The sequence below is a fragment of the Myotis yumanensis genome, unplaced genomic scaffold, assembly GCF_028538775.1.
Source record: "Myotis yumanensis isolate MYYU_CA2020_CCGP unplaced genomic scaffold, mMyoYum1.0.hap1 SCAF_10, whole genome shotgun sequence".
NCBI lineage: Eukaryota > Metazoa > Chordata > Mammalia > Chiroptera > Vespertilionidae > Myotis > Myotis yumanensis.
Window position 1 is genome coordinate 39,521,400 of NW_027223761.1, and position 13,208 is coordinate 39,534,607.

At 48.7% G+C, this 13,208-nt stretch overlaps 1 protein-coding gene across 1 annotated transcript in view; it reads left to right on the forward strand.

Moving 5' to 3' along the window:
- Positions 1 to 4,970: 4,970 nt before the first annotated feature.
- Positions 4,971 to 13,208, forward strand: part of DCHS1 (dachsous cadherin-related 1) — a 33,517-nt gene continuing 25,279 nt past the window's right edge. Inside the window, exon 1 of the mRNA XM_070425402.1 lies at positions 4,971 to 5,226. The gene's annotated coding sequence lies outside the window, so the exon portion shown is untranslated. The remainder of the gene's footprint in view (positions 5,227 to 13,208) is intronic.

Genomic DNA, 13,208 nt, shown 5'->3' on the forward strand with positions numbered 1-13,208 from the left:
TCTTTCATGCCTTAGATTTGAACATGGTGCCTGAATCTCCTTTATCCAACTCCTCCCTCTACTATGCTTCTACTCATCCTTCAAGATCAAGTTCCAGTGTCATCTTTGTGACACCATTTGCTGATGTCCCACCCCTGGCTAAGATAGGAATCCCCTCTATGCCCACAATCCCAGGCTTTCCTCTATCATACACTTCCCAGTGCTAATTTGCAGATCTGTCTTCACAGTTTACTGAGTTCCTCAGTCACATCTTAACTATGTATTTTAAGTATAAAGCTGGCACACAGTAGACACTTATATGTGTCTTCAGTAAATGAATAAAGCAATAAAATATCTTTAGGTCAATTATCTATAATAATAAAAACATAATATCGACCGAACGGCTGAATAGCGGAACATCCATATGAATGACCTTCCGGACGACCTTCCAGATGAAGCCGGGGCTTCAAAGGCCTACTCTTGCATGAATTTTGTGCATTGGGCCTCTAGTATCTCAATAAAATAAAAAGGGAAAACATTTAGGTTCTTCTGTTTTAAAAACTCTCTGATTCCCTAAAATACCTGCTCCCTCCTCCCCCTGGCACAGATCTCTCTCCTTCCCTGTAGTCAAGCCTCTTTAAAGAATGGTCTCTACTCTAAGTCTTCAGTTCCCTTCACCTCACTAGTTCCACTCCTACCACTCCACCTACCCCATTGTCCACAAGGTCACCAGTGGCTGCCCTCTCACCAAACCCAATGGATACCTTTCAGCCCTTATCTCATTGACTTCCTTTGTGTTGTTTGGTCCTGATGACCACTCCCTGATTTATGGCTTATATAAAAAAAATTTTAAATATTTTTTATTTAATTTAGAGAGTGAGGAAGGGAGAGGGATAGATAGCTTCATGGCTTCTTTTTTAATTTTTTAAAAACATGTTTTTATTTATTTTAGAGAGAGATAGGAAGGGAGAGGCATAGATAGAAACATCCATCTACTGCCTCCTGCATACCCACTACTGGGGATTGAACCCACAACCTGGGCATGTGCTCTGACCAGGAATCAAACTCATGACCTCTTGGTTCATGAGTCGACGCTCAACCACTGAGCCATACCTTCATGGCTTCTTTTTAAAAAAATATTTTTTATTAATTTCAGAGAGGAATAGAGAGGAAGAGAGAGAGATAGAAACATCAATGATGAGAGAGAATCATTGATCGACTGCCTCCTGTACATCCCACACTGGGGATCGAGTCCACAACCCGGGCTTTTGCCCCAACTGGGAATCGAACCATGACCTCCATGGTTCATAGGTCAATGCTCAACCCCTGAGCCATGCCAGCCGGGCGTTCATGGCTTCTTTATTGGCCTTTCCCTTGGATTGGCCAATCCTCCCTTCCTTTCTTCTCCCTTTCTGACCATTCCTTCTCTCTTTCCTCCTCCTCTCCTCAACCTTTAAATGTGGGAGCTCCTCAGGTTTTAGACCTCCTTCTCTCTCCAATGTACTTTCTGTCCCTGGGCAATCTTATTCCTTCTCTTAGCCTCACCATTTGCCACATTTACCATCTAAGGCTACCCAAACCTAAGTGATTCCTCATTTTTCCAATCTGAAAATGTATACCTTTAAGAATGAGGATCAAAAGTTTACTTCTATTACTTAGTGGACTATTTCAGCCACCTAACACATTTTCCAGAATGGATGACCTTCCCTTCAGTGAAGTGAAGATTGCGGGCGAGCGCACAGCACAATTTGAACCCACACATGATGCAGTCACTGGAAACTTGATCCCAAGTCACAAGTCCCATTTGCATCACACTAGGGCAGTGGTTTTTGGCATGAGTCCTGCAGGATTACACCCATGACCTCTAAAAATTAATGTATTGCCTTTTAAAATAATGTTTAATTATAAATATTTTTACTCACACAGAAAAGGGCATAGGTCACCAGTGTTCGGCTCAATGAATTGTCACCCATACAACATCACTCAGGACAAGAAATAGAACATTTCTAGCATCCCAGAAGCCCCTCCTAGATACCACTGTATGGCTTTTAAAAGCAATCTTTAAAAAGTGTATATAGAGACATACAACACATGCAGTAGTGAGGTCATACTACCAGGAATAGTTACCAAAGCTGTGCTAAATTACTTTGACTATGGATTCTGGAGCACATGACCTATACAAGCATCTGAAATAGTATTGTTCAGGATATTTCAGGTTAATGGTTCTTGCCCAAACAGTAAAAATAGTATTTATTGAGCACTTACAATGTGCCAGATTCATGGTTTACATAGATTAAATAATTTCATCCTCAGCCCCACTTTTTAGATGAGAAAACTGAAGCAGAGACAGGTTAAGTAACTTTCCAAAAGCCACACAGCTCGAAAATGGCGGAGTCTGGACCCAAGCCAGGCAGTCTGGTTCCAGAGTCCACAAGCTTAGTCACCATACCATACTGCCCTATCCAGTGGTTTGTTGTTCAAAATAAAAAGTAAATGAGAGCAAACCCTGTAATATAAGAGACTTTGTAAGAACTCAAATATAAGGTTACTCCCTCTTTCCTGAGGGATGATTTTGGAAAAACAAAAAAGGAAAAACCTCACCCTATATTCAAGTTTATACGGTATTTGCAGATGACTTCCAAATATTTATGTCCATCTCACACCGCTCTTCTAAGCTGCAGACCTACCTACCCAACAGGCACTTCAAAGTCAGCAGTCCAAATGGAAAGTCTTCCTCCTCCTGTATCATCTCCCTACCAGCTCCTCCTCCTCCCTTTGTCTAGCACAGTGAATGTCACCACCATCCACCCAGTTGCCCAAGCCAGAAACCAGGGACTCCAGCCTCTCGTTCAAAATCGCATTCCCTTCTCCTTTAACTGAAACTCTGTGCTCTCTCCCCAGAAGTTCCTGCTCTCTTTGAATAAGTCTCAAGTCCAGAATACCTATGGACTCACACCTACTCACAGCCATAGGACAGAAGGGGAGGGGTCAGAACTCTTAGAGCTCTTCAATACCCTCTGCCTCTGTTTTATCTCACTTCTCCCCGTTTTCTCCACCAAGCTGGCACCTCGAACTCCTTCCCACCTCCCTGCCCAGTTTCCATCTCACTTTCCTTTCTCTGGGGCATTTGTGAGTTAGACCACCATCCCCAAATCTCTTTGTTTTTGTTTTGTTTTAGAATTTTTTAAAAAATATATTTTATTAATTTCAGAGAAGAAGGGAGAAGGAGACAGAAACATCAATGATGAGAGAGAATCACCGATCAGCTACCTTCTGTAGGCCCCCCACCGGGGATCGAGCCCACAACCCGGGCATGTGCCCGGACCAGGAACTGAACCGGTGACCTCTTGGTTCCTGGGTTGATGCTCAATTGCTGAGCCACACCCAGGTGGGCCAAAGTAGAATTTTTTTTTTTGAGCATAAATTTTTAAAATATATTTTTATTGATTTCAGAGAAGAAGGTAGAGGGAGAGAAAAATGTCAATGATGAGAGAGAATCATTCATTGACTGGCTGGCTCCTGTACAGCCCCCACTGGGGATTTAGCCCACAACCTGGGCATGTGCCCTGACTAGGAATTGAACCAAAACCTCCTGGTTCATAGGTCAATGCTCAACCACTGAGCCACACTGACTGGGCCATTTGAGCATATTTTAAGACTAGAATTCTAGACATTATCTTTCACTACCCTAGTGGAAACCCTTCCATTGTATAATCAAAGGAACACAGGTATCTCAGGCTCAGAATAAAAGCCTTTGTCCAAATATGTCCCTCTATGTGGGGACAAAGTGGAGGCCCAATTTGAAATATTAGCTTCCTGGGAGTTGTCAGGTTAACCCACCCCATGACGCTGACTCCACTATGTCTGTTAATCTTAGTAGTCTGTGTTATATCACCAAATCATATCTTATTCACTGGTTTCACCTTTACCAGCAGAAAATCCATGTATTACTCCATGGACAGACACTCCCAACTCTGAGCTCAATTTTCTTCCTCATCATATGTCATCACCTTAGGTTCCTGACTTTGTTCTGTCTTGTCTGGGATTCTTCCCTTTTATATCTTTTTTATTATTATTATTGCTTAAAGTATTACAAAGGGTATTACATATGTGTCCTTTTCCCCAAATCTCTTTGTTGCAATACCCTCCAATCTCTAGCCTCAAGTTTGGTAAGAAGTTAGGGAAAGAGAACTGAGCGATGAAGAGGGAGAGGGGATAAAGATAATGGGATAAATAGAAGTGACTAGGAGAGGGAATGGAGAGATTAAGGAGGAAGAAGGTGGGAAAGAGGAGGACAGGGACAGGAGGAATGACAGAAGGGAATGGGGAGAAGGCAGGAGGTGAGGAGGACAGGGACAGGAGAAATGACGGAAGGGAATAGGGAGAAGGCAGGAGGAGAAGCGGGTGATGAGGAAGAGACGGGGAGTAAGGGACAGGGAGAGAGATGAAGAGAAGAGATGGGGGAAATGGGGTGGAGAGCTAGGGAAGGGAGAGGGGCATAGAAGAGTTGGGGAGAGAGGACCGAAGAGAAGGGATGGGGAGAAGAAGCGGATGAGGGAGAACGAAAGGAGAATAGAAAGAAAAGAATTGAGAGGGAGAAGGGTTGGGCGAGCGAGAGAATAGGACAGTGAGGGAGAAGAGGGGACGGAGAGGGAGTGGGGGGCGGGAGAGGAGATGGAAGGGGAGGACGAGGAGAAGGGGGCGAGGAGCGAGGACGTAAAGAACGGGATGGGAGGAGGGGACGGGGCGCAGTGACCTGGAGAAGGGAAGGGAACTGGGAGCGCGCAGAGCAGGGGCCGGATCCGGCGCCCGGGACGGGGGCCGGGAAGTCGAGGGGCGGAGGAGGCCGGGCGGGTGCTGGGGGGGCCGCGGCGCGGGGCGCGGGGGGAGCGGGGGCGGGGGCGGGGGCTCGGCGGGCAGAGGGGCGGGGGCTCGGGTTACCGCGCGGAGGGCGGGGGAGGGGAGGGGAGGGGGCGCGGGGCCGCGGCGGCGAAACTCGCATCCTCCGCGGGGCGGCTGTGGAGGAGGCGGCGCCCCTGCGGTGGTGGTGACGGCGGCGGACGGACACACCGACGGCCAGGGGCGCGAGGACCGACGGCGGTGTTCCCGGAGCTCATCGCGGGCCCGGAGACAACAGCGACGGACGATGCGCAGCCCCAGGCCCCGGGCGGGCGGGCGCTGCCCGGGGGGCTGACCGCGGCCGGACGGCACCCCTGGACCGGGCGAGAGAGCCCGCGCCGCGCGGAGGTCAGTGCCCGCCGCCGTCCGGCCCTTTCGGCCGCAGTGGCCAGGCCCGGCCGGCCTCTCCGGGGCGGCGGCGGCGGCGGTGCAGCCGGGGGCTTTGTTCTGAGCCGGAGACAATGGGGGAGGGGGGGCCTGGGCCTGCGGGACGAGGGGGAGCGTGAACGTGTGCGCGGGGGCAGGGCCTGGGGGGTCTTTGTGTGCGTGTGTCCTCGAGTCAGGGTGTGTGTTGGAGGGAGAGCGCCGGGGGTGCGGGGTGCGGGCAGGGTGTGTGTGCGTGCATGGGCTGTGTGAGTGCGTGTCACTAGGAGGCTGTGTGCCTGTGTGTGTCTGCTGGCTGCGTGCGTGTATGTGCGTGTCACTCCGAGGGTGTGTGGGTTAGAATGAGTGTGTGTCATGGTGAGTGAGTTCCAGTGAGCGAGTGTGCGTGTGTATGTGAGTGTGCGTGTGAATGTGTGTGTGTGTGTGTGTGTGTGTGCGCGTGTGTGTGTGTGTGTGTCTGCCTCTGTGGGAGCCATGTGTCAGAATGTGGAGGATTGTGTGTGTGTGACAGAGACAAACTGAGACAGAGACAAAGAAACTGAGGGGGAAGAAGTAAAGAGAAGCAGAGGAGAGACAGGCAAAGCCTCAAGAGGAGGCTGGTCACCCCAGGTGGATGTTCTGAGTTTGTGTCCAGGACACCTGGGTCGGAGTCCTGCGCAGGGGACAGAGGGAGGTCACCACAGGCCTGGTTCCACGTGGAGGGGGTGGGGAGAGGGAGATCTAGAAGCACAATGAACTCAGTGTGGCGTGGGCTGGGCCCGGAGCCATGGGGTTATAGGCCAGAAAAATATTGTTGCTTATGTCAACTCCTCAAATACCCACAGGGGACACAGTCATAGCCCTACTCAACCCACAGGGGACCCAGTCCCAGGCAACACACACATTTAGAAGAAATGCCTTCAAAGCCATCACACACGCCCAGAAAGCACTGTCAGAGCCAACACACACCTACGGAAGATGCTCTCAGGACAACACACACCCACGGTAGGAATGATACAGCCAATACATTCCCACAAGATCACTGTCAAGACCAACACATACTGTGGGGGGCACTGTCACGGCAATGCATATCTACTGGAATCATTGTCACAGTCAACCCATCATTTAGGTTATCCTTCTTCAGAGCTGCATACAAAACAGGTATCCCAGAGCCCTGACACTAACAGGGAGCTATATTGCAATCAGTCACTGTTACCACACACCCACTTGTACAAACCATAGGAGACACACTTTTAGGTGACATGCACATGCCACAGAGTGAGCTGTCACAGCTGCTAAATAAACTCCCCTTAACTTATGATGCCCACACCATGACTCCTCATCTCTAGACTGCCAGGCTTACCCTCTTCAGGCCTGACAATTTGAGGGCCAGGATCAGTCTTCCCCATGCCCTATATCCTGCCGTAGTTCTAAGTGTCCCTCCAAAACTTCAGCCTCACAGATCCTTAGCTCCTGTTACCTTCCTCTCCCTTCCTAGAACCACTCTGTAGAACTGGTCCATCTCTAAAATTCTAAACTTCTGCATTCCCCTCTCTACCCAAAACCTCCTGTGTCCTTCCAGCTCTCAGATGCCCTCACTTCCATTATACTTACTCTTCAACCCATAACGATCTTTTGCCCTTGACCTCTTTGCTTTCTCCTAATCTGCCCCTTGGCTGGCTTTGTGCTCTTCTTCCAATGTATACATGTAGGACCCTCCCTTCAACCACTCCGTGGTCACTCTTGGTTACATTGTCCTTGAGCCCACCCATCCCACAAAATCTTAACCCTAGCTGGAATGAACGTTCAACTACATCAAGTGATGCTTCTATAAATTCCACCCTCTACTAGGCCCTCCATAAATATATAAATAAATAGATGATTTGTTTTATTTTTGTCACACCTCTTAACCTCATATCCCTCACCCATTGTTTTCAGCAGATTCTTTAGTCATTTGCTGGCTCGTTCATTTAGCAAACACATGTTAAGCACTTATTCCATGCCAGGCTGTGAATATTACAAGGATGAACAATATGGACATGGTCCTTACCTTCATGAAGCTTACAGGCCATGAAGTGAGTGCTATAACATGGCAGTACATAGCCAGTGCAGTGAGGTCAGAAGAAGCTTTCTGGAGGAAGTGACATGTAAGCTTCAGTCTGATGGATAAACAGGGAGTCAACCAAATGAAGGTGAGGTGGGAGAGATGGAGGTGAGGTTGATGGGTGGAGAATATTCCAAGCCAAGGGAGCAGCATGAGAAAGCCCACGTGAAGAAAGTGATATATGTTGAGGTATAAAGCAATCCAGGGCGCCTGGCACTAATAGCACTGTGTCAGGAGAGGTGAGAGTCTGGGAGAGAGAGGTCGATGGAGGGTTAGTTCTATCATGCGTTCTTATAGTTCATAGGACAAATATTTATCTAACCCAAGAATAATGGAACATCACCAAATCATTTAAAGTTGTGGTGTGATATGATCAGATCTGTTTTAGAAATGCCACTCTGACAGCGGTGTGGAGACTGGAGGGAAGAGTCTGAAAAGGGGGATAGTTGGCTGCTGCAGGAACCCAGGAGGGGACCTCGCTGGCCTGAACCCAAGTAGTGGCAGTTCAGAAGGAGGAAGTAGATGGTTTCAGGAGCTCTTTAGGCAGTGAGGTCAGCAGGGCTCGGTGATAGAATGGATGTGAAGATTGAGAAGAGAAGGAGGTAGGAGCACCTAACCTGGTCTACTTGAACACTGAGAAAATGGAAGCCATCCCGCTTAAATTCCTCAAATTTCTGCCTCCTCCCTCAAATTTCATCTGCATCCTCCTCAACCTCTTCTGCTTTCCTGTAAGAATGAGGAGGCAGCTCTTCTATTTAAGACCTGTCCTCCACCTGTGTTGTGGATCCCATCTCTTCCACCTCCACAGGGACATGACTCAAGTAATTAATCCGTGTCTTGCCCATGTCTCCAGTTTCTCTCCATATACCCAATCGTCCTTTGAGCATGTGAATAGCCTCCACCTTCCTTAACCCTGTAATATCCAATTAACCAAGAAACTCGCTTTGCTTCACTACCACATTTTGTGAGTGTCTTCTGCACAGAGCTGCTCCCACTTCTTCATTCCCATTTACGTCTGCCCTTCCAGTGTACTGCTCGCCCTAAGAGAAAGTGGCCTCTCACCTGCCAAATCTAGGGACTCTTTTCAAATGTCCTTAACTGCTTGACCTCTTGATGACCATTCTCTTCTATTTGAATCGTTTTTGTCTGGTGGCTTCTGAGTCATTATTTTATTCTATCAACACTTAGTGAGCTCTCATGTGCCAACCACACTGCTAGGTAATGGGAATACTGACAGAAGATACTGTTCCTACCCTCAAAAAGTTTAAACCTCAATAGGAGAAACAGGCAAATAAACAGATGATTGCTGGTACAGTATGGTGGGAGTATGTGCATCTGTCTCCCAGAACGCCTGGCTGTTCCTTCTCAGTCTGCTTTAGGGGGTCTGTTGTGTGGCCCCTAAATGTTACTGTTCCTTAGGGTTCTGGCTTGGACCTTCTTATCACGTTACTATATACACTTCTCTGGGTGACCCATCTCATTCATTTCCAGGGCTTTATCATTTATTTAAGCTGATGACTCCCAAATATCTACCTCTTTCAGACCTCTCTTCTGACTTCCAGACCTTCATATCTGCTTCCTACCTGATCTTTACTATATAACTCACAAGCCCCTTAAAATGTCCAAACCTGACTCATCATTCTTTCCTCCCCAAGCCATCCCCACTCAGTTATCAAGCTACAAACCCAGAAATTAACTGTAGCCACTCCCTTCTCCACATGTCTCATAACTCAGAAAGTCATTGGAACCTGTTGAGAGATCCCAATCTGTTGGGCCAGGTGCCTGCTGGGATTCTTGGGGGGAGTGAAAAATGAGGAAGCTGTGACCTGCCATCAGGCCACAAGGCATTACAGTGCCTTGCCATTCTCTCCACTTCACCAGGCCCCCTTCCCTGGAGGTGCCATAGGCAGCTCCTTCCTCTAACGCCCCCTTCACATACATCCACTCCACACCTTCCAGCTACTGGCACCCTAGCCCCTTCTCCTCCTCATATCAAGTTCCCAGATACTTGTGCTCTTGCCTCTTCCCTCTCTTGCCTATCAGTGGTAGTGGGAGCAAGACTGGACTCTCTAGTGCCCTGGTACCTGCAAAGCAAAAGTCCCTCCAAGGGGGTTGTGCTGTTGGATCCCTTCTTTATCCTGGTTTCCCATTGCCTGCCCCTTCCTTCATTTCCAGTGTCAGTATTTCCTGGGTAACCCTCTGACGTCCAGGCATTTTCAACATGGGAAGGACTTCTTAGTTCGTGTGTCCCCTGGTGAGAGGGTACTTCCTCTAAGAAGTCCACCTAGAACCCCCAGGCCTGAGTCAAGATGCCCCACTGTTCTGCTTAGCATACTAGAATCTCTTTATTTATGTTTCTCTCTCTAAGCTACTCAAAAGAAGGAGCTGTTGTCTTTCAGGGCCTAGAATTCCCATAAGGTTGGTGAGGAAGGAGGAGGGGAGGGAGAGAAAGAGGGAGTAGGGGTACACATCAGACCTTCCAGCCACACCATTTCCACCTGGATGACCCTAGCTTCTCAGAACTCCCCTTTCCTCAGGTGAAAACGGAAGTAACATTAAGAGAGTGGCTTTGAGGATTCAGAAAGAAAACAACTATTAAGTGCTCAACTTTAACTAAATTTTATTTCCGTCTCAGTCCCTCTACTGTGCTTACCTGCCCCTCAACCTCCTATCTCCCACTTCCCCAAACTTGTTCTTTCCTCTCGACATCTCTGGGTTGCTACATCTTCAACTTCTCTGCTAGCTCCAGCCGCATTGGCCTCCTCTGCAGTCCGGACTCTGCCGGTCAGGGTCAGAACTTAGGACCAGACCCTTGCTGCCCGTCATCACCACCCCTAGATCCCTCACCATTTCCAGGTCTCCCTACCTGTGGACACCACAAAGGCAGCAGGGACTCGATCTCTCCAAGTCACTGCTATTTCCCTACTGCTTAATATGGTGTTTGGCAGATGGTAGGTCTTCAGTAGATATTTGTTGAGTAAATCTACTGATGAATCATTTCACAAGCATGCCCTAGGCCTGCCTCTCCCCGCTTTTTTTTTTCTTTGTCTTCTGCAGTCCTCCAAGCATCTTCTAGTCCCATCCCCTATATCACCACCTGACTCCATGACCACCCGGACTGGCAACTACCTCATCACTGATTTTCTCTCCTAAAGCAGAAATTCGCTCATTTTCCTTCCTGGATTTCCAAGCCCTCCAGCAGAGAAGCAGTAGTTTTGGAGTCCGTCAGGGCTGTGTTCCAGCTGTCTCTCTGCTACTTGCTCCGCGCCTCAGTTTCCTCATCTGTGAGATAGTACTTATCCCAGGGTTATTTGTGTGTCCAGAACACAATAGCAGCTGATATTTATCGAGGCTTCTCCGTATGCCAGACACCATGCTAAGTTTTTGTAGCATTCGTTCATTTAATTCTGTACAACCATAAAGTAGGCCCTTAAATCCCCATTTTACAGAAGAAGAAACTAAGAGTTAGAAAGGTTAAACAACTTTCCCAGGGTTACGCTGTAAGTGGTAGAGTCAGAATTTGAACTCAAGTCTGTCTGACAACAGAACCTATCTTTTTCTTCTCCTTTTTAATCCTTACCCAAGGATATGTTTTTTGGGTTTAGATCAAAGGAAGAGAGAGAGAATCATTGACCGGCTGCTTCCCATACACACCCTGACAGGGGATCTAACCCACAACCATTTTTCGGTGTACAGGATGACACTCTAACCAACTGAGCGCCCATCTTCTTAACCACTGTAATACTAGTTCATGCTTGCACACTTATAAGACATTTACTGCATGCCAGACACTGTTCATACCGCGAACATAGTGCAGTGGTATTAGTATCGTCCTTATTTTATAAATGAGGAAATGGAAGCACTGAGAAATTAAGTGGCTTGCCCAAAGTCACACAGCTAGTTAGTGTGAAGCTGGGCAAAAATCCAGTTGGTTTGGTCCCAGATTCCACATCTTCACCACTATCCTGTCCTGCTTCACTGTGATGTATTGCCTTCCTATTCTGGGAGTTCAATAAGTGTGCATTGGTGAATGAATCTATGCTGACATCTTTTCTATGGCTACTTATTAATCAGTTCATTCTCTCTCATTTCCCACTGCAGCAGGGTTGCGCCCTTATGGCTCTCCTTACTGCTCTCCCCAAGGTCACTAGTGAACTCATTGCTAAAGTCAGCAGCCACTTCTCAGCCCTCACCTTACTTAACTCTGCGGCCGATCTTTCCCTCCTTGTTGAAATGTTTCCTCCCTTCTGTGATACTGTCTGTTTCTCCAAGAAGAATAAAGTCTCCTCAGTCTGCACTTTATTTATTTATTTTTTTTCAGTCTGCATTTGAAATGTGACTATTCCTCAGGATTCTGTCCTAGACTCTCTTCCCACTCATCCTGATGGTTCCCACACCCATGGCTTTCCGTTACTCCTGGATTTGTCCAAGTCCAGACCTCTCTCCTAGGCTCCAATCCAGCTGTGCCTGGGACAATTCCAATGGGGATCCCAACAAGCACCCCAAAATGGCTTCTCCTCTGTGGTACCCTAATGGCACCACTTTAGTAACCAGGCCAGAAGCCTGGGAGTCGGTTTGGAACCCTTCTATTCCCTCATCCTTCCTGAAGAGTCAGTGGCCAAGTCTTGTCAGCTTCAGTTCCTTGCATCTTACTTCTCTGTGTCCTTAACTCACTGCTCCTGACCTGGGCTGTTACAGACACCTCATACCTGTCTCCCTCCTGTAAGTTCTCTTCTTCAGGTCTCCCTTAGCCTCCTGGGGACTCTCTCCCCGCAACTCTCTTGTAATTTCTTCCTCTCCATCTTTCCCTTCTCCCCAAATTCCAAGCAGTGTGGAGTGATAGTCCCGGTTTCAAATTGAGGCTGTGTTAACTCAGGGAAATTGTTTCACTTAGAGCTTCAGTTTCTTCAATGGAAGGCGGGACACCTTCCTCACAGGGTTGTTATGATGATTAAACAAGATACTGTCTGTGAATTGCCTGGCATAGGGCCCAGCACACCATAAAAGCTCAGAAAATAGACTTTCTTTCTGCTTCCTCTGCTCACATCCGTCCCAGCCTCTCCCTGAGGTGCCTTCTGGGAGCCAGCCCTCGGGAGAGCCAGGCTGCAGGTACTGCCCTGGCCACTGATCCCTGTCCCTTGGGAAGCCAGCTTGTCATCCTTTTCCTCCCTCTCTTCCTTATTCTCCTCTCTGCCCCCTACCCTTCCAGCTCCGTCTTCTGCCTCTATCTACCTCCCCATCCCATCTCTCCAGGCCCACTGTTCCTGTCTCTGACTTACCTCCCCTTTCTGCATTAACTCCACTCGCTTTCCTTGGCCATGTACACTCACTCTCCCTCAGTCTTGCTCCCTGTCATCCACCCACCGGAACTCTTTCCTCTCTCCCTTAGGCCTGGCCCTGTATCTCCACCTCCCTTTGCTCACCTAAGCCACCCTCTTCTTCCTTCAGTTCTGTGCCACTCTCGCTTTAGTAGCTCTCCTCCTCACCCTGTTGTCTTTCTGGTCCCTGCCCCTCCCTGGCGCTGGGACAGGAAGTTGAGGGAGGAGGCCTGAGTGGTGCCAGCTCCCCCAGCTTGCTTCCCCTTCTGTACCTCGGGCCACTCCTCTACTTCCTCCTGGAGTATCCCCTTCCCTCATGGTCCCCCTATTCCTTCCCCAACCCACTTTTCCTTCCTCTCCCATGTACCCCTGCTCCCAGGCCCTATAGACACACAGGCGGCGGGGTGGGGGGAGGATTGACATCACATTGCAGGCCCCAATGAACAGTCTCGCCCCTCCCCCTCCTAATGAGAACCAGCTGTGGTTCCAGAGGCCCAGATGTGGGGGTAGAGGGGGAGAGCAGGATGGAGCCAGAGGACAGAGTA